This window comes from Lynx canadensis, chromosome E3 (assembly GCF_007474595.2).
Source record: "Lynx canadensis isolate LIC74 chromosome E3, mLynCan4.pri.v2, whole genome shotgun sequence".
In the NCBI taxonomy this organism is placed as follows: Eukaryota; Metazoa; Chordata; class Mammalia; order Carnivora; family Felidae; genus Lynx; species Lynx canadensis.
In genome coordinates, this window is record NC_044318.1 from 7,904,175 (window position 1) to 7,931,819 (window position 27,645).

Sequence of the window (27,645 nt, forward strand, 5' to 3'; positions counted from 1 at the left end):
CTGTGTGGGGCTCAAACTCAACGAACCATGAGATCATGACTTGAGCTAAAGTCGGACGCTCAACCAAATGAGCCACTTGGGTGCTCCAACACGTGCATTTTTGTAAGGAAAATTAAAATGTCAGAGAGACCTTAGTAGAGAGGCCGTTTTAATCTCTCCTCCCCAAAGGTAAAAGCTGAATGGTTTTGGAGAGTAACCTTCCTAGTATTTGTGTTTTATGTATGTAGCCATTAAAAATACGCACGCTGATCGATAGGTGTTTAGGAATCAGTGTCGGGTAACCCACCTTGGGGACATCAGTCGTGGGAAATGAACTTGGGATTTCCAGTCTTGGAAGTGGACTGATTTCACCGTGTTCTGGTGCAGTTTGAAACCTGACAGCTTCAGGAGTCTTAGGTTTTATCCAGCTTCAGCAGTGAGGAACCTCAGCAGCCTGAATACCATGAGAAAGGTGGCCCTGGGGGGACTCAGGGCAGTCTGCCCCACCACGTTCCCGGCCGCTTTCAGCACCTGAGCCGGCGGACAGATGCTCGATCCAGATGTCCTCTACACATCCGCCAAGGTATGTGTCACTGTGACTTTGGGATTCGAGGAAGATTCTCAGACCATCGGTTCTCTTTAGGGGTGGGGTGGTGGTGCCAGGGCTCAGATACCTCGGGGGATGGGGAAACACCTACCAAACTGTCCTTGAGTGCCGTGGGCAGAGGTTGGTGGCTTCCCCCATCTCTTCTCTCAAGGCGAAGCTCCTAATCACAGTGGTGAGGTTGGTTTCAAGGTGTATCTAGAAATCAACTACCAGGAAGTTCTGATTTGGTGTTTGAGGCCTAGGTTGACATAAACCTATGGACTCGTATTTGCTTACACTTTTTATTTGGTATCTTAAGGCTTTTCTCTTGTCCATCTTCAGTGTTTCTCTGATGTTTTGGGCTGCGATCCACAGTATGAAATACCCGTGGCATCGAGACCTAGTGTGGAGACATACACATACACACAGTAACCAAAAGAAGTTAGAGTGCTCCTCTCTTTCCGTCCGGTGCACAGCACTTCACAGTTTCTCACTGGTTCACGAAACAGATTGCTGTGTGTGATCCTACTACATTGACTTCACAGCAGCTTGAAAACCCAGGCTCTCTGGACATCAGTGGCTGGCACAGAGTAGGTTCCTGGACGTTTCTTGAATGAGTGAGCAGGTACAAGGTGCCTTGAGATTTTCTAGGTTTTCACGAAGAGTCCCTATTTTTCCTTCTGGGCTTTCACAGCGTCTCCGGAACCAGGGTGTGGTGGTTAAGAGCTGAACTTTGGGGTCAGTGGGGGGGAGACAGGCCCTGCCATGGGTCTGGGGAGATTAAAGCGCCTGGGATGACCCCTGGCTCGTAGTAATAATCACACACACGTTAACCATTAAGTATGGTCACCATCATCCATCTGGTTGGATAAAATTCCCTTTTCAGAGTCTGAGAGGGATCTCTCCTGACCTCTGTGCTCCCCTGCAGCCTTGGTTCCCCCCCCCCCCCCCCCACAATTTCCTCTCTTCCTCAGATTTCGTGGTTCTCAATCTGTGCGCACACCAGAACCACCTGTGCTCAGGCTGTACCCGACAAACTAGATGGCACTCCTTGGGGTTGGCCACAGGTACCAGCATTTTCCAGGCCCCTCCAGTAGAGAAACACTGTCTGAGGGCCTCAATGTGTTCTGCAGAAGGGAGTGTTGCTCTGGCCCTTTTCCAGATTGTTTACTGGGCAGGTGTCCAGTGACATTGGACTCTGCCCGCCCTCCCTCAGCGGGCTGCCTGCCCGTCCACCTTCAGTCCCTCAGGCTTTGAGGAAGTCTGGACTTGACCAGTGCATTCCTCTGGGGCAGGGTGTTTTCCTGGGCTTGCTTGGCAGGAGGAAGTTTGCACCCACAAGGCTTCGGGGCGTGGTGCATCCTGGCTCACCAGGAGTGACCCAGCAAGTATGCCGTCCCCAAGACAGGCTCTCCACCTGGTTGGGAATGTGTCCCCTTGGGAGAGGTTTCAGATAGATTCCTGGACTCTCCTCCCACACACACACACTGAACGCAAAGGGTCTGAGTTGGGGACAGGGTATCTGAAAGAATACCTAAAACGGATCCTAAGTCCTGCCACCTCTGTTGACATTTAAAAAAATTACATTGCTAGTACGTGCACCGGGGGGGAGATTGTACAGAAAGGTCCTGGGTGAAGAGTTGTCCTCTCCGGAGCCGTCTCCCTGGCACTAACCTGTGCACGTGTGGCCTGGAGCTGAGTGGGGCCCGGGGCCGAGGTTGACAGGACAGGGAAGAGCCTGGGCCTCCAGTGTGTGGGCTATTGTATCATCTAAACCTGTAACCCTGTCACAGACACGTATCATGAGGACCAATCCCAGGATATCAGGGCGGATCTGTCACCACCACCCCCCTCCCCCAAGTCTCCCTATCTCGTCTAGAGGTGCTGGGTGTACCTTATAAAACATTGCTGTGTATGTGCACACATACAGGCATACAGAAGGGGGTCAAAGCCACTCCAGTCTGCACTTGTGTTTTCCCGAAGTAGCCCTTCCCAGCCTGTGTATCTTGTACTGTGCCCTTCGGGAAGGGCTGGAGACACCTGGGTGCTCGCCCACACATCCACTCTTCTGTCCATTTACCAGGCGAGAAGCTGAGACTTCGGTGACTGGCTTTGTGGCCACCGCCCTTGTGCTGTTGGCCACTGCTGGGGGAGCCTACGGCCTCGTGGTCATGGTGTCACCTGTCTTGGCAAGTTCTTTAGCCACCCTGCTTCAGTTTCCCCATCTATAAGGGGGTTGTGAAGATGAAATGAGGTAATGCCTAAACCTAGAGGGTCCCTGGCCTGTGGTGAGCCCAGAGGTCTTAATCCTGGCAATATGTCTTGGCTGTGAGACCGTATGTGCTCCATTTCTCCACGGGGAGCTGATGAGGTCCTGAGGCTGGTAAGTGGTGGGTTGGAAGTTGCCCTCAGTGAGAAGAGCGCTCTGGGGGGAGGACCGGAGTGCGTTGAGGTCAGTGGACTGTTTAGGTGCCGAGTGTCACCAGGAAGGGTTTAGGTGACACTCCCGGGTTCGGCATGGACCCGCCTCAAAAGGCAGGAACTGTTCCCAGCAGTGCCCTCAACCGGCCCACAACACGAGCAGGTGGGTTCCCGAGGAGCTGCCTGGGACCCAGCAGCCCAGAGATCAAGGTCAAGTTGACTCGGCTTCCTGGACCGGGCGGCTTCTGTCTACTGCGTGGGCTTCCCTCCAGCTGTGGAAGCCAGAGCGCCAACAGATGTCCCCAGCATGGGTAACTGGCCGGGGGGGTCGGTGGCCCCAGTGCTTGTGTGCAGTCCTCCCGGCCCAGCCAGTGGGGAGGCCCCATGAAGGCAGGATGGGGGAGTGGGGGTCAGTTTGCAGTCCCCCAGCGTGGAACTTGCCCTTTCTGAGGCCGGGGGGACCAAGCTTGGGGCACAGGTGCTGTCACCCTTGCTGGCATTCTCAGTGGGCGCCATCAGTGAGGATTTTCCATTTTCCTTCCCTGGGTAGGATCTGGCAGTGTCCGGGGTCCACCCCACTGGAACCTTCTCCTGTAGAGGTGTCTCCCTCCTCCTAACGTTTGCTCCTGCTGCAAGGTTTATGAAGACTGGAAGTCTTTGGAATTTTCTCCGTGTGCCCCTGGGATGTCTTTCTTCTGCCCCCTTTATGAAAAGGCTGTCCCCTTCTTTTCTGGTTCATCTTCCTTATCCTCTTGCAAGAGAGCCCGTCTGACCCTCTCTGGCTCTTGCATTGTTCTCTGCTCTCTCATTTATTCCTGGAAGGTTTATTTACTGGTCTGCTTTTGTAAGTGTGTTCCTTGTAGCTCATCTCCGCTCCTGTCTCCAAGTAGACCACCAGTAAGTAGTGGCTGAAGGGATGAGGGCATCTCCACTGAGACGGGAAGGGAGTGGCCAAACCAGGTCAAACCACATCCCAACCCCGGGTCTGCCTGGCTTCCAACCTATCTAGAAGGCACTTGCACACATTTCTTGTTGAACTGGCACTCGGGTTCCAATTCACAAGGATTAGGGGCACCTGGGTGGCTCAGTCAGTCGAGCGCCTGACTTCAACATGAGATCATGGTCTCGAGGTTTGTGGGTTCGAGCCCTGCTTCGGGCCCTGTGCTGACAGCCTGGAGCCTACTTCGGATTCTGTGTCTCCCTGTCTCTCTGCCCCTTCCCAGCTCGCGCTCTATGTCTGTCTCTATCAAAGATAAACAAACATTAAAAAAAAATTCAAATTCTCGAGGACTGGGGAGTGTGGGGTGGTGTAGGACTTGGGCAGGTGATCTTCACCCGAGCCTCAGTTTGCTCTTCTGGAAAGTAGGGATGACACAGGTGACGACCTTACAGTGTGCGAGCCCATGTAAATGATTGAGCTCTGTCTTAGTATGTGTGCAACAACCCCTGCTGTGGGGGTCCGGCCAGCAACCAAAAAGAGATGCCTGAGTGATCTGCCTGACCCTGGTCAACTCCAGTGAACTTGGGTGGAGTGTGAGATCTTGTGTCAGCTGCACCCCAGCCAGCCAAGCAGTATGAGCAGATGCTGAAATCTCGTCACACTTCCTGCTGAGCCAAGCACCCCAACGATGCCTGACCCCAACAGGGGGACCTCTGAGGTCGCCCTTGAGCGGCAGCTCCCTACGGCTGGGAGCCCTGCATTTTCCTGCGGTGACTCATTTCCTGTTTGGGGCTGGAATTCGGAAGACTGTGAAACAGCTCAGCGAGCTCCATGGAAACTGGTGGGCCCGCCCACCAGAGCCTTAAAGGGACAGTCCTCCCAGGGCAGGACTGGGTGGAGGTGAGGGTGGGTGCGGGCCCTGGTGGTGAGTGGGGTGTCGATGAAGTTAGGATTTGAACCCACGGGGTCTGCGGCCAGATCCCACAGCCCTCCCCTTTCCCCCTAAGGAGCCCCCCCCCCCCCCCCCCTCCCAACCCCCCTTCTCTGCTGCCCAGTCCAGTTGCTGATCTGGTTTGGAAGGACCCTCACTGCCAAGACCTCACTGAGTAATTTGGTCAACCTGGCTGCCTGTCTTGCCCTGTATCCTCTCCTCTCAAGTTGAGTGACAGTTTCCCAGGCTGCAGGTGAAAATCCCAGGAGATCCTGTTTGTTGGGGGTGGCACACACTCAGGACGTTGATGGGGACAGGTGAGTGAATCTGGCAGCCCTGAGACCCCAGTGAACTGCAGAGTGCACTTCCCACCAAGGACACTCAGTTCATGTGTTTAAAGACCGACCCTGCCTTTCCATCCGAGCCCCTGTGGATGAGGCTATCCTTGGGGCAGGACCCGAGGGAAGCAAACGGGTGGATGCTTTTCTAGGCTCCTTCAGAAACAGCTGCCCAGTTCTCTGGGCCTCCGCTTGTCCGCCTGTACATGGCCCCTCTCACCAGCCCTGGATTTGGGGTCCAGCGTGCTGAGCAATCTGAACTGTTACTTGCAGAAGCTTGTTCTCAGGCTTTAGACCCTGCTTCCTGTACCTCTAACTCCCTCGCGTTCCCAGGCTGTGCCACATGGAGTGCTGGTGGTGCCCTTGGCCTGGCCTTCAGGGCTCTGCCTCAAGAGTCCCTTCCTGGGATGCCGTGATGGCTGTAGTTCTTCCCTTAGCCTTTGGCAGAAGGCGAACCCCGGCTGTGGACAAAGCAGGCTCTGGCTTCTCAGTGTGGAACAAGCTGGGGACCAGACAGATAGAATCAAGTCTGCGAGTCCTGGAGGAATTGATGTGATGGCACATGAGAGGGGCCAGGCGTCCTGATAAGCGCATATCTCAACTTCCTCTTGGGTGCTTTATGTGCAAATCCCTTGGTGTGATGATGGCATGTGTGTGTGCCTGTCCTGCCAGTGGAGAAGCTGGGCTCAGAGAGGTTGTGTGACTTGTGTGGGAGAGGCCCAGTGGTGACTCCACTGTGGGATTGTGTTTCTCTGAAGTCTGGACTCTCCTCTCCTGTGTGACTTTCCCTTACCCGAAAAAGGCACAATCCTTACTTCCCTGGAACTTGTGATCCAGCAGGCAGCGTGACATTGGCGTCATTTCACGCGTTTAACTTTGCTTTTTATTCGCGCCAGTTAAATGGTATTTAGTGGTCTCGGCGTAGAGAGAGAACATCGCCTCTTCTCCCATGCAATCATGCTCTTTATTACAAGAATGGGATTCTTTATTAAAGCGGCTGGTTTAGAATATTATTATATTATGTTATGTTATGTTATATTATATTATATATATTTATTATATTATATTATATCATATTATATTATAAATAAGCCCATTATTTAAGGAAATGGAACACCATAGAAGGACTAAAAATAGTAATGCTGATGTACGGTCTCTGGACGTAGGCTGTCTGGATTTCAATCCACTGGTGAGCTGTGTGGCCTTGAGGAAACCTGCTTGACTTTTCTGTGCCTCCGTTTCCTCATCTGTAAGTGGTGGGGAATGATAGCTTTTATTTAAGTTGCTATGAGGCTTACATGAGTTTAATGACTTAATATTTATACACTCTTTAGAATGGCACTTGCCATCTAGTTAGTACAGACCTTGACCCAGAGCAGAGCTAATGGCCTCCTTTGTCCCCCCGAGTCCCAATCCTGGTTCTTTTGCAGAGGCAACCTCTGATACAATTTTGGTAGTTTTTTTTCTAGGCCAGGAGTCCGCAAACTACAGCCTGAGGGCCATGTCCAGCCCACTGCCTGGTTTTGCCAAGTTTTATTTACACCTGTTCACATTGTCGTCTTCTTAGGTGACAGATACCTTTATGGTTCACAGAGACAACAGTATTGATGATCTAGTCCTTTACAGAGAGTGTTTGCTGCCCTCTCTTCTGGAGCATTTCTTATGATTTAAAACATAGATGGACTGGGGCGCCTGGGTGGTTCAGTCGGTTGAGCATCCGACTCTTGACTTTGGCTCAGGTCATGATCTCATGATTCATGAGATGGAGCCCCATGTCGGGCTTTGTGCTGACAGCACAGGGCCTGCTTGGGATTCTCTCCCTTTCTCTCTGCCCCTCTCCTGTGCACTCTCTCTCTCTCAAATAAACATGGGGTACCTGGGTGGCTCAGTAGGTTAAGTGTCCAACTTCAGCTCAGGTCATGATCTTGCCGTTCCCAAGACAGCTGGAGGAGCCTGCTTCGAATTCTGTGTCTCCCTCTCTCCCTTCCCCTCCCCCACTCCTGCTCTGTCTCAAAAATAAACAGACATCAAAAAAAAAAGCGCCTAACAAAAAATAGATGGACTTCTACCGTAAGCATTTGTTTAGCGTGTCTGCTTGTCTTAATGTTAGATCGACAACCTCCTTCCTTCTCTGTACATGGTGCCCTGCCTGCCCGCTGCTGGTCTTTCAGATTTGGCGACACCATAGCTTATTACCCACGTCCGTGATGTCATCTAGTTTATTTCTAGTCTGTTGCAAAAAAGTGCTACAGTGAACACCTTTCGTGCCCATGTGTGAGACTTCTAGATCCCAAGAAGTGGACATTCTGGGTCAAAGCATACATCCATCTAAGAGTTTATGATTGAGGGGCGCCTGGCTGGCTCAGTCGGAGGAAGGTGTAACTCTTGGTCTTGGGGTCGTGAATTTGAGCCCCACTTGGGGTGTAGAGATTCCTTAAATAAGAACTTAAAAACTAAAAGTTTATGGTTGAGACTATACAGTTTTCTTCCCCGAAGGCCGGTTTTTACTTAATCTCTGGCTCGATCCTCAAGTACCCACTTCCCCGTCTTCGCCCTGGAGTGCTGATTCTTTTCAAATTAACTTACAGTTGGATTTATGGTTCTAATAAAAGTCCAAAGGGATTTTTGGAAACGGGTCAGCAGTATTTAAGTTCAGCTGAGTGAATTCACAGCTGAGAATAGCTAAGGCAATTTTGAGAAACAAAAGAAATTAAAACAAATAGTAATAATTAAAAGTTAGGTATCGGGGCACCTGGTGGCTCAGCCAGTTAAGTGTCCGACTCTTGATTTTGGCTCAAGTCATGATCTCGCAATTCATGAGTTCAAGCCCCGTGTTGGGCTCTCTGGACAGCATGGAGCCTGCTTGGGATTCTCTTTCTCTGCCCCTCCCCTGCTTATACGCACACGCTCTATCTCAAAAATACACAGTAAAAAAAAAAAGGTTAGGTATTAGCAGCAGGATAAAGACAGGATGGAACACTCCCGGAAATAGTCTGGTTTATGTAAGAACTTGGTGGTCGTGAGGAGATGGTGCAAAATGACAGGGGATGGACTGGTCACAACAGGTGGCATCAGAAAAATTGACTATATGGAGAAATATTTTTGTTAGAGCATCACTTCATGCTCCCTGACATATTGACAGAGTTAAATGTAAATTGACAGAGTTAAATGTAAAACCTAAACCATGAAAAACTGGAGGAAAATATATGTGAGTATTTAACTTTATAAGCATCAAGTTATTGGGGAAAATATTTTTTAAAATAAAAGCTTGACTGTAAGAATAAATTTAAACCGATAAAACAAAATGGAAAGGAAAATCAAACTCACTGTGGCAAGGATTACAGATTTAATCTCTGTATATCCATATATGTGTATCTCTATTTATACACCTCCACGCACATACTTGAATAAGAAGGTAGTATGCCAAAAAGGAAAAATAAAAAAAAATATGAATAGGGAGTTTTCAGAAACAGAAATAAGAATGACTGACCAACCCGTATATGAATAGAAATTTCAGCCTTTGTGAAACCCAGATTTGAGAAGGAGATACTGTGTTTTGAATACAATTTTTTTCTATTTATTATTGAATTGAATTGAATAGAGCGAGAGAGTGAAGAGTGCGCAAAGTGCAGAGAGAGGGAGAGAGAATCCCAAATGGGCTGTGTGCTCACAGCAGGACTCGAACTCACAATCCGGGAGACCACCTGAGCTGAAGTCGACCCCTAACTGACTGAGCCACCCAGGTGCCCCTCCCCTCGAGTAGTTTTGGAAAGATGAGTGGCTGGTACTCAGCCCTGGGAAGTCTGAGATGATGTTCCCTGGCGGAGTTAGAGAATGAGAATATATATAATGTATATGTGTATATATTATATATATAGTCCCAGTTTCCTATCCTATATTTCCATTTCTAAATATTAATCCCAACAGGGAAATAATCAGACTTGTGGGAGATGGTTGTTACACAACAATATGAAGTGTAGTATTTGGAGAACAAGGCAACACACACACCACATGACAGGGGACTGATTAAACATACCAGTTTCACTAGCTGGGAAAACCTGAAGCCTGTATAAAGCATGTTCTTGAGGAATATGGTAAGAGATGGGAGGGGCCCCTGGGTGCTCAGTTAAGCATCTGACTTGGGCTCAGGTCATGATCTCACGGTACGTGAGTTCGAGCCCTGCATTAGGCTCACTGTCCGCGCAGAGCCCCTTTCAGATCCTCTGTCTCCCTCTCTTTCTGCCCCTCCTCTGCTCGTGCCATCTCTCTCTCTCCCCCCACTCTGTGTCTCAAAAATAAATAAAAAATTATTTAAAACATGGGAGAATGCCCATAACATGTACAGTGTGATATACGATCTTAGTTTGACTGGAACAGTGCCAGCAGCAAGTTTTCAATAAATGTTAGCTACAATCATTATTGAGAACTTCACCCCCTCAAGTGATCTTTCACTCGTGTGTTCATTCATTCCTCAGTTGACACGCATCTGAGTATCCCACCAAGTATCTGAGCTGCCTTCTGCCTCCTTGCAGTTCGGCCTTTCTGGAAACAGGCTCTGTTTCTGGCAAGGCACTGCCACCTAGAGGCTCCTGGCCTTCAGGGCGGCTGTCCCTTGCAGCCCCTCACTTTGACCCTAGGCGCAGCTGATGAAGGCCCTCACTCACTGCACATGCTCTCCCTGGGAGAGCTGCTTGTTCTCTAGAAGCCTCTGAGAGTGTCAACGCTAGAAGGGCCCTTCCAGCTCCCTTATGGCAAAATCTTTATATGGATCGAGGGAGCCTTTGGGGCAGTGTTTCTTAAAATGTGGTCCTTGAACCTGCATTAGTGTCGGCAGGTGGGGAACTTTTCTTTTTAATATATATATATTTTAATGTTTTTATTTTTGAGAGAGAAAGAGTGTGCAAGCAGGGGAGGGGCAGAGAGAGAGGGAGACACAGAATCTGAAGGCAGCTCCAGGCTGTCAGCACAGAGCCCGACGCAGGACTTGAACCCATGAACTGTGAGATCATGACCTGAGCCGAAGTTGGACGCTGAACTGACTGAGCCACCCAGGCACCCCTGGGCAACTTTAATAGTAAAGATCTAGGACCCATACCAGTGCCCCTGAATCAGACCTCGCTGGAGGGAGGCAGGGGTCCTGAATATCTAGGCTTTTTTTTTTTTTTTTTAAGTTTGTTTATTTTGAGAGAGACTGAGAGCAGGGGCAGAGGGAGAGGGAGAGAGAGAATCCCAAGCAGGCTCCACACTGTCAATGAGAGCCTGACTCGGGGCTTGAACTCACACACCTAGAGATCATGAATTGAGCCAAAATCAAGAGTTGGACTCGACCTACTGATCAACCCAGGTGCCCCTGTATAGAATTTTGCCACACTCCCCAGGTTATTCTGATGCTGGCTGGAATTTTAGAGCCAGCCACCCAGACCAGTGGTATTTTATAATTTAAAAGGGGCTGGAGCTGGGCACAGAGCCTTTGACTTTCTCCTTCAAAACATACACAGATACATTTCAAGAGGTTCCTTGACTCTTTTAAGATTAAGAAAAAATTAGTTTCAAACAGAGAGGGAGGCAAATCATAAAAGAGTCTTAAATACTGAGAACAAACTAAGGGCTGATGGGGGTAGGGGAGAGGGGAAAATAGGCGATGTGCATTGAGAGGGACACTTGTTGGGGTGAGCACTGGGTGTTGTGTGTAAGTGACGAATCTCAGATCAAACCAAATCTGACCAAAGTCAAGAGCACACTGTATACACTGTATGTTACCTAACGACAATAAATTATATATATTTAAAAAAAATATTTTTTAGAGCAGTTTTAGGTTTACAGCAAAGTTGAGAGAGGGGGTACACAGATTTCCCACATAATCTCCTTCCCCCAACACCTGTACAGCCTTACCCACTATCAACATCCCTACCAGAGTGGGACATTTGTTACAACTGGTGTCAAAAAAGCTTATAGTTTATAGAGGAGTTCATCTGGTGGTGTAAGTTCCATGGATTTGGACACATATCTAATGACATGTATCCATCATATGGCATCATACAGACTAGTTTCACTGCCCTGAGAATCCCTTGTACTTCACCTATTCATGAGCCTGGGGCAACCACTGATCTTTTTACTGCCTCCATCCTGTTACCTTTTCCAGAATGTTCTACAGTTGGAGACACAGTACGTAGCCTTTCAGGCTGGTTTCTTTCACTTAGGAATGTGCATTTAACTTTCCTCCATTTCTTTTCATGGCTGGAAAGCTCATTTCTTCTTCGTGCCAAATAAGATTTCATTGTCTGGGTGTACCACAGGTTAGGAATAGAGATGCTGTAAACATCCTGTGCAGGATTTGGTGTAGACATAAGGGTTCACCTCCTTTGGTAAATACCAAGGAGTGTAATTCCTGGATCATATGGTGGGGTATGTTTTGTGTTGTAAGTAACTGCCAGACTGTGTTCCAAAGTGGCCCTGCCATTTTTGTCTTCTCATGAAGGAATAAGGGTTCCAGATGCTCCATATCCTTGCTAGTATTGGATGGTTTTGGTGTTCAGATTTTGGCTATTTTCACAGGTACTTGATGGTATCTTACTGTTGTTATAATTTGCATTTCCTGATGATATGTGATAAGGAGCATGTTTTCATATGTTCACTGGCAATCTGTATTTTCTTTGCTGAGGTGTCTATTAAGGTCTTTGGCCCATTTTTTATTCAGGTTGTTTCTTTCCTTATTGTTGAATTTTTTTAAGATTTATTTTTTTAGGTGCACCTGGGTGGCTCAGTTGGTTGAGCGTCTGACTTCGGCTCAGGTCAGAATCTCACAGTTTTTTTAAGTTTTTTTAATTTAATGTTTATTTATTTAGTGAGAGAGAGAGAGAGAGAGTGCAAGCAGGGAAGGAGAAGAGAGAGAGGGAGACACAGAATCTGAAACAGACTCCAGACTCTGAGCTGTCAGCAAAGAGCTAGATGCAGGGCTCAAACCCACAAACCATGAGATCGTGACCTCAGCGAAAGTCAGACGCTTAACGACTGAGCCACCCAGGTGCCCCTAAGATTTTTTTTTTTTAAATTTTTAATGTGTATTTATTTTTAAGAGAAAGAGTGTGAGTCGGGGAGGAACAGAGAGAGGGAGACACAGAATCCGAAGCAGGCTCCAGGTTCCAAGCTGTCGGCACAGAGCCCAACGGGGGGCTTGAACTCATGAACGGTGAGATCATGACCTGAGCCAAAGTCGGACGCTTAACGGACTGAGCCACCCATGTGCTCCTTCAAGATTTTATTTTTAAATAATCTCTACACTCAATGTGGGGCTCAAGCTCAACCCCGAGATCAAGAGTCAAATGCTGCACTGACTGAGCCAGCCAGGTGCCCCCTTATTGTTGAATTTTAAGAGTTCTTTGTATACTTTAGATAATGGTCTTTTATCAGGTAGGTTCCTTGCAAGTATTTTCTCTTGGTTTGTGGCTTGTTTCCTAATTCTTTTGGTGGTGTTTGTTTATTTTTTGAAATGTTTCTTTATTATTTTGAGAGGGAGAGGCAGCCTCCCTGGCAACTACAGCTGTGTGGCCATGTGACCAAGCTCTGGCTTAGGGGGCGTAGGTAAAGTAGAAGGAAAACTCCTAGGGAGTGTTGCCCTTCTTGTCTTTCCTCCTGCCCCTGAAGAGGATTATAGGTGTAATGGCTGGAGCTGGAGCAGCTCTCTGGAACACGAGGACCTTTTAGGAGTCGAGAATGGAAGGTGTGCATATTAGTTCTCCAAGATAGAAGAAAGTCACTTCCCTAACACCATGGAGCTGTCACACCAGCCTTGGACCCTTTTATCTCAGATTTTTATGTCACAGAGAAGTAAACATACTTTATTTAGGTCACTGTCATTTTGGGTCTCTGTTACTTGTAAACTGATCTTCGTCTTAATAAATGCATGACCTCACAGATTTCTTGGGGAGACTCAATGAGATATTGTGTGCAACGCACCTGTCATAATACCAGGCACATTGTAAACACTCTGGAAAACTAGTAGGTTCTGTAGCGCTCAGTTATAACAACTGTCCCTCATCTCCAGTGAGAGCTGCACAGAGGAGTTCTTCTGGAAAGAAAAATGGTTAAGATTGTGTTGTTACCTTCCTTTTGCTTCCAAACAGTTACAAAAAGGAAAACAGGATCATCGTAAACAACTAATTCAGCTAGAAATGACTTCACTTTGAGCTCCTCTGTTCTCCTGTTTACTCATTCTAGCTGACAAAGCCGGGCCTCACAAATTTGTATGGTATTTTCATTGGGAGCTAAGTCACACGTTCTTTTAAATAGCTGTATTTACAAACACGCAGCTCAGTTGTTCCACATTTTTTTTTTTTTAATTTTTTTTTTTTCAACGTTTGTTTATTTTTGGGACAGAGAGAGACAGAGCATGAACGGGGGAGGGGCAGAGAGAGAGGGAGACACAGAATTGGAAACAGGCTCCAGGCTCTGAGCCATCAGCCCAGAGCCCGACGCGGGGTTCGAACTCCCAGACCGCGAGATCGTGACCTGGCTGAAGTCGGACGCTTAACCGACTGCGCCACCCAGGCGCCCCTTTTTTTTTTTTTTTTTTTTTTAAATTTTTTTTTCAACGTTTATTTAAGTTGTTCCACATTTGAAACCCAGCCTTTTAAAAACAATTTGGTTCCATTCTTCTTGGTTTTCTCTCTTTCAAAACACAAGTTGGAACATTTTCCGGGAGTCGGTGGCCCCCAGTTCAACTTTATGCTCTAAGATGGTCCCCTTTATTGACTGTTTAATGATTTCTCCTGTGTCTAATTAATGTCTGTTTTTTTAATTTTTTTTTTAATGTTTATTTTGAGAGAGAGGGAGAGAGAGAGAATGAGAATGAGCAGGGGAGGGGCAGAGAGAGAGGGAGACACAGAATCCGAAGCAGGCTCCAGGCTCTGAGCTGTCAGCACAAAGCTCGATGCACGGCTTGAACTCACAGACTGCAAGGTCATGACCTAAGCCGAAGTCAGATGCTCAACCGACTGAACCACCCAGGTGCCCTTAAGTTAATGTCTGTTGACTCCATCATTCTAAGGTCCTGTTTAACTGTCAGGTTCTCTGATTCGGCAAAATGTTGCCAGTCTTCAGGACACAAACCTTGATTCCTAAGGAATCCCGAGGGTAAAAAAGCAAGGACAGTCAAGCTGAAGAAAATCGTCACAAGGTTTATTGTCAATGGTTGAAAGAAAAGACAAGAGGATCAAGATGGTTACTCTTTTTTTTTTTTTTAAGTTTTTTTAATTTAAGTAATCTCAACATCCCATTGGGGGCTTGAACTTCTAGCCCCAATATCAAGAGTTGCACACTCTACTGACTGAGTCAGCCTGGTGCCCCGGGAGGGTTACTGTTTAATGTTTAAAAAAATACAAAAATTGGGGCGCTTGGGTGGCTCAGTCATTTGAGCGTCCAACTTCGGCTCAGGTCACGATCTCGTGGTCTGTGGGCTCAAGCCCCGTGTTGGGCTCTGTGCACACAGCTCAGAGCCTGGAACCTGCTTCGGATTCTGTCTCCCTCTCTCTTTGGCCCTCCCCTGCTCATGCTCTGTCTCTCTCTCTGTCAAAAATAAATAAATGTTAAAAAATTTTTTTTCAAATACAAAAATTTAACAATATTAAATATAACGTGTGGGAGGAAGATGATGACCATACTGTTTTACATTGATATAATTTTCAAAAATGATAAATTTATAATAACTTCATTATATTGTTAATATTAAATAATATAAAATACTATAATATATTAATAAATACAAAAATAACGTATACTATTTTATATTGCATAAACAGCATTTTATGTGTTAACTCCATTTTATTTTATTTTATTATTTTTTTTAACTTTATTTTGCAAAAGAGACAGCATGAGTGGGGAAGGGGCAGAAAGAGTGAGGGAGAGAGATAATCCAAAGCAGGCTCTGTGCTGTCTGCACAGAGCCCGATGTGGAGCTCGAACTCACGAAACTGTGAGATCATGACCTGAGCCGAAATCAAGATTTGGATGCTTGACCGACTACATGTACCACTCCGTTTTACAGTACAGGGAAAACACTTCATGCAGGACTGTAGAACTTCGTGGGCTGTGTTTGGGGTGCCTGGCTGGCTCAGTTGGTAGAGCATGTGACTCGATCTCAGGGTGTTGAGTTTAAGCCCCACGTCGGGCATAGAGCCGATTTAAAAAAAAAAAAAAGAAAAAGGGCTTGGGGCACCTGGGTGGCTCACTCGGTTGGACATCTGACTTCGGCTCAGGTCATGATCTCACCGTGAGTTCGAGCCCCATGTGGGGCTCTGTGCTGACAGCTCAGATCCTGGAGCTTGCCTCAGGTTCTGTGTCACCCTGTCTCTCTGCCCCTCCCCTGCTCATACTCTGTCCCTCTCTGTCTCTCAAAAATAAATACACATAAGAGGCTCCTGGGTGTCTCAGTCAGTTAAGCATCCACTTCTTGATTTCAGCTCAGATCATGATCTCACAGTTGTGGGATTGAGCCCTGAATCGGGGTCCATGCTGACAGAACAGAGTCTCCTCTCTCTCTCCCCATCTCTCTGCCCCTCCCCTGCTTGCACTTTTCTCTCTCTCTCAAAGTAAATAACTTAAAAAAAAAAAAAAAAAAAAGAACTGAAGTTCACATACAGGCAGGACCTCGTGTCAAAGACCAAGAGTGGAGCTGCAGGCGGCATTGAAATGATTTTAGTGTGTATGCAGTGAGTGCTCTCGGTGACCTTGTCCTTCGTCCTGCACTCTCTACAGAACCCCACATTTCTTTGAGCTGTCTATAGTGGTCTGCTAAGGCTCCCGCTGCTGCAAAGCACCATGAATACGTTGAAACAAACTTTTCTCTTCTCACAGTTCTGGAGGCTACATGGCCAGAAACAAGGTGCTGACTCGGCTGGTCCCTTCTGAGGGAAGTGAGAGAGAATCTGTCCCAGGCCGCCCTCCTCCAGCACTCCCTGGCTCGTAGGTGATATCTTCTCTCTGTGCACGTCTTTGTGTGCAAATTTCCTCTTTCTATAAGGACATCACTCGTACTCAAGGCCCACCCTCACGCCCTTATCTGAACCCGGTTACCTGTGTGGGTCACATAGCTCCACACATGGTCACGTTCCAAAGTCTCAACAGCTTTTTTTGGAGCAGGGCCCAGTGCAACCCATAACATCCACCCCCTTCAAAGGGAGATCCCACAGGTGCGTGGCCGGCCAGGGCTGCCCCCTGCACTCTCTGGCTTTCCATATTTGCACATTGTGTCTCTCTAAACGTTTGAGCTCCGTATTTATCCATGCAGGGCGGTGGGGGGGTGGGAGGGCAGTGTTATGCAATGTTTAGTGCAGGAATCAGTGAGGGATCTTTGACCCAGTCCAGATGCCCCCATTCTGGGTGAAAAGGTGGAGGACAAGGAAACTGTCCAAGGTTCCCTGGACCCAGGGAAGGAACAAGATTCTCAGGAAAGTCTTTGGGAGGCTGCACAGCCACGTGGTGGAGAAGGAGGGCCTCGGGGACACCTGCGGCTCTGGGACTCGTAGCTAAATGACCTTGAGCAAGTCACGTGACCTCTGTGTGTCTCCATTTCCTCACGTGTAAGATGATGGTACTTACCTTGTGAGGGTTAGAAGACGGGATACGTTCAGGGTGCCTGGTGTCTCGGTTGAGCATCCGACTTCAGCTCAAGCCATGATCTCTTGGTTTGTGGTCGAACCCTGCATCTGGGTCTGTGCTGACAGCTCAGAGCCTGGAGCCTGCTTCCAATTTTGTGTCTCCCTCTCTCTGCCCCTCTCCTGCCCATGGTCCTCTCTCTCTCTCTGTCTCTCAAAAATAAATAAAACATTAACAATTTTATAAAAAGAGGTCACATGTGGGGTGCCTTGTGCCACACCTGCACACACATCTGCACACACATCTGCACACACACACAGTGCCCACTAAGGGTTAGCTCGGTGTTGTCACTTTCCAGGGTCATTCATTCCTCCTGTGTTGAGCCTGTCCTGCAGTCCTGCCCAGCCTGATCGTGGGACCATCGGGTCGGGGTGGGGGGATTGGGCTTGCAGTCAGGTGTGCTGAGGCAGAATGCTGGCCTCTCCCCTTCTTGGATGTGCAACCTCAGGTCCCCGAGGCTCAGTTTCCCCATCTTTAAATGGGGCCGATGGGTATTACTAATCCTAGAGAGTCATTGTGTAGCGTAAAGACCATTCCTTCTTTCACACATACTTCCTGTGGTCCTTTTCTATACACCCTAGGGTCTGTCTAGATATTGAATACATTCACAAGGGAATTATTTAGCAAGTTGGGAGGATATAAGTGCTATCGGGAAAAACAAAGCAGAGAATGGGGAAGAGAGAAAGTGGCAATTTTGTGAAGGGACCTTTGGACAAAGACCTGAAGGGGAAGAGGGAGTGAGTCATGAGGAAACAGGAAGTGTAAAGGCCCTGGGGCAGGAGTGTGCCTGGTGGGTTTGAAGGAAGGCATAGAAGCCGGTGTGGCTGGAACAGAACAGGGGAGTGGAAATGAGGAGGTGAATGCAGAAAAGGACAGAGGCTGCTGGAAGGACCTTGGTCCTACAAAGAGGTCAAGTGTAGTCATTGGAAACACTGCACATGTTTTGGGGGCATTGCTTTGCCCCAGGGATTATGCTGGGTGTTGGGCCTCGAAGAGCTCAGCCCTGCCCTTGGAACCACTGGGGGTTTGCAAAGCAGCTTTCTGGGGAGTCCTTGGGTCTCCATCTGGGTCTGCTTATTTTGCGACCAGAAATGGGTGTTCTGAAAGCCTTTGGAAATGGAGCAAATACACCCTTTCAACATCTCGTGGCTTATTTATTAGAAATCACTTAATTGGGGCCCCTGGATGGTTCAGGTGGTTAAGCGTCTGACTTCGGCTCAGGTCATGATCTCGCGGTTTGTGGGTTCGAGACCCGCGGTGGGCTCTGTGCTGACCGCTCAGAGCCTGGAGCCCGCTTCTGATTCTGTGTCTCCCTCTCTCTCTGCCCCTCCCCTGCTCATGCTCTGTCTCCCTCTGTCACAAAAATAAATATGACATTAAAAAGAAAAAAAAAAAGAAATTACTTAATTTATTTTTTTCCCTAGGGGTGGCTGAAGCCCCCTGCTTGCCTGGCTTTCTTTTTCTTCTGCCCCCGATGATGGCTGAGCTTGGTTCGTCTGCTTTTCCTGTAGCCGTCCAGGAAAACGCTGCCAGCCTTCGGGACCGACACGGATAATATATTCTTATGAAGTGCATTTTTATTATTATTCAAATCTTTAAGATGTCAGTCCATTGAATTTGGAACTGGAATCAGATGGGGCCACTGGACTCAGCTGTTCTCTGCCCCCTCCCCCTTCCCCCCCAGCCCCTTCCTGGTTTTGTTCACTCCAGATGATGCCAGTTCCTGTGTCCTTTATCTCTGGTCCTTCCCTTTTCTTCTTCGCTGCCTCCTTATCTCTGTGTTGACTCCCAGCAATATCAACATTGGGACTGGGTGCTGCTGTGTTAATGGCGTCCCTGGTCCCCCTCACTAGATGCCAGTAGCACCCGCCTCCCCAGTTGTGACAATATGACACTCACCAGACACAGTCACCTGTCCCCTGGGGACACAGTTGTCTCGAGAACCGCTGGTCTGTCCCCTTTTCATCTGTGTGTGTCTCTGATTAACTTTCTCTCTCTCTGTCTCTGGCCAACACGAGCTGGTAGTTAGGGTGGAACTGTCCCCAGGGCCTGGGAGCCAGGCTGTGCCCTGTCTCTTGGCTGTGCTCTGCCTCCTCCTCAGTTTCCATGCGGTGGGCCATGAGCTGGTGGAGGAGTAGGATTGAGGCCAGAGGCCGCGGGAACTTTGGGAGTCTCTCCTTGCATGAACCTGGGAATCTGGAGGATCCCAGGCTTCTCTCCAGCCTCGTGTGGTCCGTTCGAGACCCACCGTATTGGGCTTGGATAGACACATGTAGTGGCCTGTGGCCTGTGTCCAGGATTCCAAAAGATGCCCGAGCAGGTCGAGTAACTACGGCACTGGAGCTGTCCCTGTCTCCTGCGGGAACCCGAATCTGAACAAATCAAGTGCCCAGTGTCTCCTGAGTCCCCCATGGTGTGGGCGCTGGCCTGGCCCTGGTCAGCCGCTGGTAAATTCTGGGCTGTCACGTGAGCCATGCTGGCCCAGAACCCAGCGGTGCCTGCTCCTTGCCCTGGGCGGGCGCATGCTCCCTGCCAAAGGCATTCCCAGAGCACCGTCACCTCCTGCTCCCTTACTTGCCACATCTGGCCCTGACCTCCCATCCCACGGAGAAGCTGGGAAGTGGCTGGTCTGAGGGTCTCGGTTGTGAGCACCCTCGGGTCCCTGAACCACAGAGGGAGGGGTCCAGGCAGTGCTGAAGACGGACAATGGCAGAGCAGACAGGGGACTCACAGACCCCGCTTGAGATCCAGATTCTGCAGCTCACCACGTGTGACCTTCAAGCATATCACTTCACCTCTCTGAGCTTCTGTTTTCCTCTTCTTTTTTTTTTTTTTAAGTTTATGTATTTTGAAGAGCAGAGACTGCGTGAGTGGGGGGAGGGGGCAGAGAGAGAGAGAGTGGGGGGTGGGGGAGAGAGAGGATCCCAAGCAGGCTCCGTGCTGTCATTGCAGAGCCCTGTGTGTGACTCAAGCTCATAAAAACCTTGAGATTGTGACCTGAACCGAAACCAAGAGTCGGGTGCTTAATCGACTGAACCACCCAGCTTCCCCTGTTTCCCTCTTCCACATTATAGCAATAATACCACCCAGTGGTGTATGTGGCTTATGTACACCCAGAGTGGATTGTTTTAACACCTTTACTTTCTTTTTTGGGCAGCTTTATTCAGCTACATTCACATGCCATATACTTCACCCACTAAAGTATATTTGTGGTTTTGAGCATATTACATTATTGATTTAATATTTGTGGTAAAATATGTATCACATAAAATTACCACGCTGACCATTTAAAAAAAATTTTTTTTTAATGTTTATTTTGAGACAGAGCATGAATGGGGGAGGGCCAGAGGCGAGAGGGGAAACACAGAATCCGAAGCAGGGCTCTAGGCTCCAAGCTGTCAGCACAGACCCAGATGCGGGGCTTGAACTCACGGACCGTGAGATCATGACCTGAGCCGAAGCTGGACTTTCAACCAACTGAGCCACTCAGGCACCCCTAAAAAGTTTTTTTTAAGATGTTTATTTATTTTTGAGGGAGGGAGAGAGAATGCAAGCGGGGAAGGGGCAGAGAGAGAGGGAGACACAGATCTGAACAGGCTCCAGCCTCTGAACCGTCAGCACAGAGCCCACCGTGGGACCTGAACCACAAACTACGAGAGCATGACCTGAGCCGAAGTAGGCAACTCAACCAACTAAGCACCAGGTGCCCTCCACACTGACCTTTCAAAGTGTGCAAATCAGTGGCATTAGTTACATTAGGGACAAAATGATCTGTGATAGTAGCAATCACAGACACTTGAGTTTGCCTCATATCACGAAAACACTTAAAAAATTAAATTTTTAATTGAAGTACAGTTGACATAATAGTATATTATTTCAGGTGGACAGCACAGAGATTTGACAATTACCTACATTACGAAATGCTTAGCATGAAAAGTGTAGACACCACCTGTCACCATAGAATGTTAGTATAACATATTGGCTGCATTCTGTCTCTTGTACTTTTCATCCCGGTGACTCATCTGTTTTATAACCAGAAGCTTGTACCTCTTCATCCCTGTCCCCTATTTCACCCATCCCTGCCACTCCCCTGCTTCTTTTGAACAAAGGATTAATAGGGCGCCTGGGATGGCTCAGGCGGCTGAGCGTCTGACTGCAGCTCAGGTCATGATCCTGTGGTCCTGTGAGTTCCAGCCCTGCGTCAGGCTCTGTGCTGATGGTGCAGAGGCTACTTGAGATTCGCTCTTTCCCTCTCTCTCTGCTTCTGTCCCACTCGTGCTCGCTCTCGCTCTCTTTAAAACAAACAAACAAAACAAAACAAACACCAAAGGATTAACAGCTAAAAGAGAAGCGTCCAGTTCAGTTTTAAACATGTTACTCGAATTCACTAAATTGTTCTGTATGTGAATTGGAACTCGCACTTGCCGAGCAAAAAGAGCTCACCGCGCAGGTCCCGCCATTTCGAGGTCCTAAGCTGTAAACACAGAGTGACAGAATGGGAGTAAGTCCAGCTCTGTCTCCCTGTCACTGTGCCCTCCTTGACCGTGTTGACTCTGCTGCTCGCACCCAGGGACACTGAGCGCCACGCGGGTGTTGGAGATGTGCATTGCCCCCTGACGGAAATGCCGAGGTGCCCCCAGAGACCAGGAATTTTCTCCCAAACAAACACGGAGCCGGGTCTGTTTGGCTGTGTAGCTGGGCGTTCTCCGAATTCACTTCTGGAGAATGCGATGTTTATTAAAAGGTGAGTAATAAATATGTGCTGATTTGAAGTTTAGGTATATATTATTAAAACTCAGCGGAGCCCTGAGTAATGTATAGAATGGGGAGTCACTATGTTGTTGCCTGAAACTTATAAACACTGTATGTCAACTGTAACTTTAGTAATACGTTGAAATCCCCCTCTGTCTCCAACAGAAACTCAATGCTACACTGCAAAGACGAGGTAGCCCCCTTATTGTCTGCCCCGGGAGGCCACCCCACGTCCCACCAGGCTGTGGATTAAGGGTCAGCGTTCACATCGCAGGAAGGACCCAGCGCGCCTCACTGTGTGTCGTGGGCATTTGATGGATGACGCCTCTGTCATGGTCAGTATGGGCTATGGCCTTTCCATTGACAGGGTTCCACGGCCTGTTTAGGAATTTCTGCATTTACTCATCTTCGGTGTGGTCCTCATGCAAGGTGTAGGTCATTGTGTTCCCGTCTGGAACCCTTCTCCAACAGGACAGGTGTATGGAATGTTCAAGAATCGAACTTCATGCTGTTTTTTCCTGTGTAATTTGCTGGGGAAGAAAGAGTAACCTGCAGTGCTCTGAGCCTTCTACTTTGGGGATATCGTTGGAGCTCACGGAAGATCCCCTTTTTATTAAAGTCCTCAAAGTAAATTCCCGGGGACCAAGCGTCCACATGTCACAGACAGGAACAGAACAGCCAGGCATTTAAGGCTAGGCCGGGGGCAGTGACGTGGGAAAAGGCTCTGTCCCAGAGTAACCCTGGATCAAATCCTGACCCTGCCCTCCCAGCCTACCCCTGCCCCCTCCCCTCCCCTGTCCCAGAGCCTCCCCGCCGCACCACACCTACACGGCCCAGGCTCACACCCCCACTTCAGGGATGAAGAGACGCTGATGTTAAGTGAACGGCGTCCTGGATGCGCAGTGCAAATCTCCCAGCTCCCGAGTCCTGGGGCGCCCCACATTTGGACCCCTGGATTCCCTGGAATTGTATGTCTGTGTGTGTGCCTATGGGGCTCCCTGGTAGCTCTTGGTCCCAGGCAGGCCAGTTGCTCCGGGCCAGCTGCCTACCTACCCCGTGGCTCCTAGAAGTCTGAGGCTGCTTTGTTGGAGATCCATTTGGGTGTCCTTTTTGCCCCGCATCCGTTCCTGGGGTGTCCTGAACAAAAGACCAGGCATTGGGTGGCTTAAACCTCCAGAAGTTATTCTCTACCGGTCTGGGGGCCAGAGTGTCTCCACAGGGCGTCATCCCTCCCAGGACTCTGGCTCCAAACCGCCAGCTCCTGGTTCGGCCCCCAGCCCCTGGTGTCTTGGCTTGTAGCTACCCCACCCCAGCTCTCCCCATGACTCTGTTCGACCCCCCCTTATACAGACACCCGTCATTGGATTTAGGCCTCTCTCCTCAATTTAGGTCTCATCTCAACTCTTGCACCTGTGAAGATGCTATTTCCAAATCAGGTCACATTCTAAGGTTCCAGGTGGACCTGAATTTTGGTGGGGGACCCTCTTCGACCCATACCAGTCCCCACCATCGTCCTGATCCCCCATCCCGAATCTTCTCCGTGACCCGTCAGGGCAAAGGTCTCTGATGAGGTGTCTTCTCTGAGGGGTCATTGGATCCAGCAGCACAAGGATCCAGGCCTGGGAGCCGGATGACCGTGAAATGGTAGCTTGGTGGGGGGAGGGGATGAGAAGGGAGAGGCCGGGTGGGGTCGGGGTCCAGGTCCAAGTCCAGGGCTAGGATGGGAAGCCAGCAGGGCAGCTGGAGACACTTTTTCATGTGGTTCCTGCTTGTGATGAGAGAGTGACAGACAGGATCTGAAGCTGGAATATTCTCTGGGGCGGGGATAGTTCTCTGCTGGGATCTGGAGCTGGGTCATGGAGGAGTGCTGTCTGTGCAGCGGTTCTCAGGCCCCACACTCAGATCCTTGCAACCAGAATTGCCGGGGAGGGGAGTGGGGGTGGGGCAGGCCGTCCTGGTGGCTGCATCTTGCAGGGGAGGCTGAGCATGGCTAAGCTGGAGGTCCAGTCCCTGCAAGGCTTGCACAGCCCCCCCCAACCCCAACCCCCCCCCCCCCCCGGGGGGGCCAGGGTGGATTGCTCACATAGGTGACCTTGAAAAGCCCCTCATATGGAAACATACTCGCCTCTGCAGGGCCCAGAGTGGGGGCTGAGGGTCCCCGGGGTGATAACTCATGCAGCATCGGGCGCTTGGGCAAGGGGGGCATGGCTGAAATACCGTTCTTGGGGCTCTGCCCCTGACAGCCTTGCTTCTTTCCAATTACCCTGGTGACTGCAGTGATAAATCCTGTCCGCCCAAGTCTGGATGCTGGGCACGCTGGGCCCTACCTCCTCCCTTCTGAGTGACCCTGGGCCTTCTTCCTTGCAGACCCTCCTGCCCCTGACTCTGTAGGACAGAGGAGCCAGGTGCCCTAATGCTTTTCTGGGCTAAATTGTGCCCGCCTCCCCCACCCCATTCATAGGCAGAAGTCCTAGCTCCTAGCACCTCCCATTGTGGCTGTCTGTGGAGGTGGGGTTTTCAGAGGACGTGATTAAGTAACAAGAGATCACTAGGGTGGGCCTAATTCAGTATGATTGTTGTCCTTGCGGGAAGAGGAAATGTGGGGGCACCTGGGTGGCTCAGTCGGTTGAGCATTGCGGACTCAGGTCCTGATCTTGCGGGTTCATGGGTTTCGAGACCCACGTCTGGGGGCTGTGCTGACAGCTCAGATCCTGGAGCTTGCTTCAGATTCTCTGTCTCCCTCATCTCTCTGCTTCTTGCCGCTCATACTCTCTCTTTCTCTCTCTCTCTGTCTCAAAAATAAACAGAAACAAAAAAAAGAAGAGGAAATTTGGACGTAGACACGTGTAGAAGGAGAATGTCATGGAAACACGCAGATGGCTGTCTGCCCACCACAGAGAGAGGCCACAGAAGAAACGCAGCCTGCCTGACACCTTGCTCCTGGACTCCCAACCTCCAGGACTGTGACGGGACAGGAGAAATCCCTGTTGTTCAAGCTGCCAGGTCAGGGGCGGCCCGGGCCCCGTTAAGTGGCACGTGCTCCCACCCGGCCCTGGGACCTTGGGGCCAGCCACGATTGACGTAGCACTTGTTTGCAAGCTTTATTTCCTTGACCTCATGGTTGATTTTTCCACATGAAACCCTATGTCGCTCCTCAAATGTATGACAGAAAAGCGGGAGTGTTCTGGCTGTGCTGTTCAGCATCCTTATTCTCAACGCCCCTGCAGCCCCGGGCGCTTTCCTTAGAGGACCCTGTAAACACCCCTGCACAGAAGAGTGCTACTCATTTTGCAGAAGAGTAACTTTCTGCAGAAAAACGTGAAATGTGTTTACTTCTTTTCCTCTCGGTGCTGCTACATGCCTCACGGCTCCAGAGAATCAGTGCAGTCCAGAGTCAGGAGATGCGGTGTAGAGTGGAACGCTGGGTTTGCAGGCCCATGCCAGGGCTCAAGTCCCTCCTCTCCACTCCCTGGCCAAGTGCCATTTGAACAGGTCACCTGAGCTCTATGAGCCACGTTTTCTCCTCTGTAAAGCGGCACAAGGTGCTGAGATGTGCGTGAGTCCAGAAGCCGCCTTGTAGAAGAAATGTGAGTTTCGGAGTCAGTTCCGCGTGTGAACCCGGCTCTGCCGCCTCGTAGCTGTGTGGCCTTGGGTAAGTCGAGTGACCTCTCTGAGCTTCTTTCACGTGTCACAAAATATTCTTTAGATTTTTTGTAATTACGTTTTTAATTTGATTCCAGTATAGTTGACATACAGTGTTACATTAGTTTCAAGTGTACAATATAGTGATTCAACAATTCTATATATTTCTCAGTGCTCATCATAATAGATAAGGGTACTCTTTGGATTTTTTAAAACAATCGAGAAATGTAAAAACCATACTTACAGGTGGTTGCACAAAAACACAGCGGGCTAGATTTGGCCGGTGGGCTGTAGTTTGCTGACCTGCAGGTTAGACTGTGAAAGCCTCCAAAGCGGTGAGCAATTTCCTTTATATTCTCAGCGGGACTCCCTGTAGATTCAGCAAATGGCTGGTGAATGAGAACGTCTTGCTACGTCTTAGAGTAGTAATGTGGCTACTGGCTGGAGATATGAATGTGAACATGGCATGTTGCCAGTACAGAAGGTTGTTCTGGAAAGACAGAAGCCCCTTCCGGGGGGAATTTGCATCTTAGGAGAGAAGGCAGGGAGACCTAACACCTTGGAAGTTGCTGCAATTCTGGAGAAGCTGCCCTGGCTCCTCAGCCACTCCCCACTCAGCCAGCAGGGGGCGCTAGAGGACCGCTTTCCTTTGCGTGTCCGGGCAGCCGGGAAGCCTTGTCTGCGGCGCCCTGCCAGGAGGTGGGGAGATGCTGGGATGGCCCAGACGACCTCCGAGTGTCTTTCTGCCCATTGAAGCTTGGCTTTTTTTTTTTTTTTTTTTTTTTTTTTGCCGAGGAATCCACAGGGATGAACTTCCCGGAGCTGGCTGGCAGCCGTGAGTTCTGCAGGAGCAGCCCCCTGGCCCCAGAAATGCAATAAAATGAGAACATGCCTCATGTGCAGGGGGCTGTCTGTCATCCTGGAGTTTCAATCTTTCAGAATCGCAGCGACCACAGCTTTTGGTGTGTATGTATGTGTTGATGGAGGGATTAGTGGGGCGGGGTGGGGGGGGAATGGGTGGGAAGCCAGGACTTCAGATTACAGGCAGGCCCAGGAGACACATGGCAAACACCAGGCAGGAAGGAAACGGTCAGATTTGGGCTGTTTTGGGTGCTGAGGACCCACGAATGACACTCTCTTAGTCTTGAAAACCTCAGAGAAAGCCGAGGGGTGAGACCATCTGAAAACCTCTATGGCCGCCTGTGCTGGCTGGGCCCGTGCTGCATATGGTCTGCTCTGTGATTCTTTGTGTCCCTATTTTACAACAGGGAGAAAAGATCACAGGTCCATGGCGTTCAGCATGGTTTTCTCAGCAAGGATCCCGACCAGTAGGAGCTGCTCAGAAGTGTATGTCCTGCCCACCCCACCCCTTCCAGGGCCCCCTGCATTAGACACTGCAGTTAGGGGCCAGCAGCTGACCCCTGACAAGCCCTCCAGGTGAGTGGGATGCATGCACCATGGCGAGAATCACGGGTGACCTGTAGCTGTTTTCAGCCTTGGCTGCACTTTGCAACCTCTTGGCTTTCAAGCCACAAGGGGACCACGCCTCAGACCTATTGCATCAGGCCCTCTAGCTTGGGACCGGCACCTGTGGTTGATTCGAAGCCAGCCAAGGTCAAGCCCGGTGGTGCACTGGAAGGTGGTTTTGGGGTCAGCCAGACTCAAGTTCAAATCCCAGCTTTCTCACTTGCTGGCTGTTTGACCCTGGGCAAGGCACACCCCTTTCCTGGCCCCCAGGAAGTTTCCTGTGCTGGACAATGTGAAATCCTCGTCCTGCCTGGCAGAATTTGTTTGAGGACTGAGCAAAGCGTCCTATGTATGGAAGCACCTAGAACAAAACCTGGTGCCCCGAGGGAGTTCAGTACATGATGGCTCTTCTCTGCTCCCTTCTGTTGGACTCTGGGATTTTTCCAGAGCAGGGACCACATCCTAGTTTTCTTGCATCCCCAGGGAATAATTCATCGCGTGTGCCCTGCACGGCTGGAGAGAGCTGGGGAAGTGGCCATGTGAGAGGCTCAGCTACTGGTTTTCTTCCCTTACAGCCCGGCTGCCATGGGCTAGGATCACCTTTCTCTGCATCGTCTTAACTAAGGTCAGCCCTGGTGTCTGTTCAAACGACAAACGCTCGGTCCCCTTGACCTTCAGGAATCTATCCTGGTACAAACGAAATGGCCAGAATGTTAGGATATGTGTGCAAAGATATTTATTGGTGTGTCGTCTGCCCTGGCAATAATTGGAAACATTACTTTACCAATAGGTGAATATAAGAATCAATTCTGGCACATTCAGTATTATGGAACATCATGGGTCATTACGAAGAATTAGGTAGATCTCCCTGTATTGATCTGGGAGGCACACTATCTATTGTTCAGCAATAAAGCAACTTGCTGATTCATGCCTATGA

At 49.4% G+C, this 27,645-nt stretch overlaps 1 long non-coding RNA gene across 3 annotated transcripts; it reads left to right on the forward strand.

The window, feature by feature from the left end:
• Positions 1-27,645, forward strand: LOC115504087. Of its 3 annotated transcripts, none has more exons than XR_003965579.1 (5): positions 1-562; positions 21,418-21,591; positions 21,765-21,934; positions 24,407-26,203; positions 26,510-27,645. It is a non-coding gene; the product is annotated as an uncharacterized LOC115504087 (long non-coding RNA). The 3 variants fall into 3 exon arrangements; XR_003965578.1 differs by lacking the exon at positions 1-562 and adding an exon at positions 15,741-16,154; XR_004343035.1 differs by lacking the exon at positions 1-562 and having other exon boundaries at positions 21,097-21,591.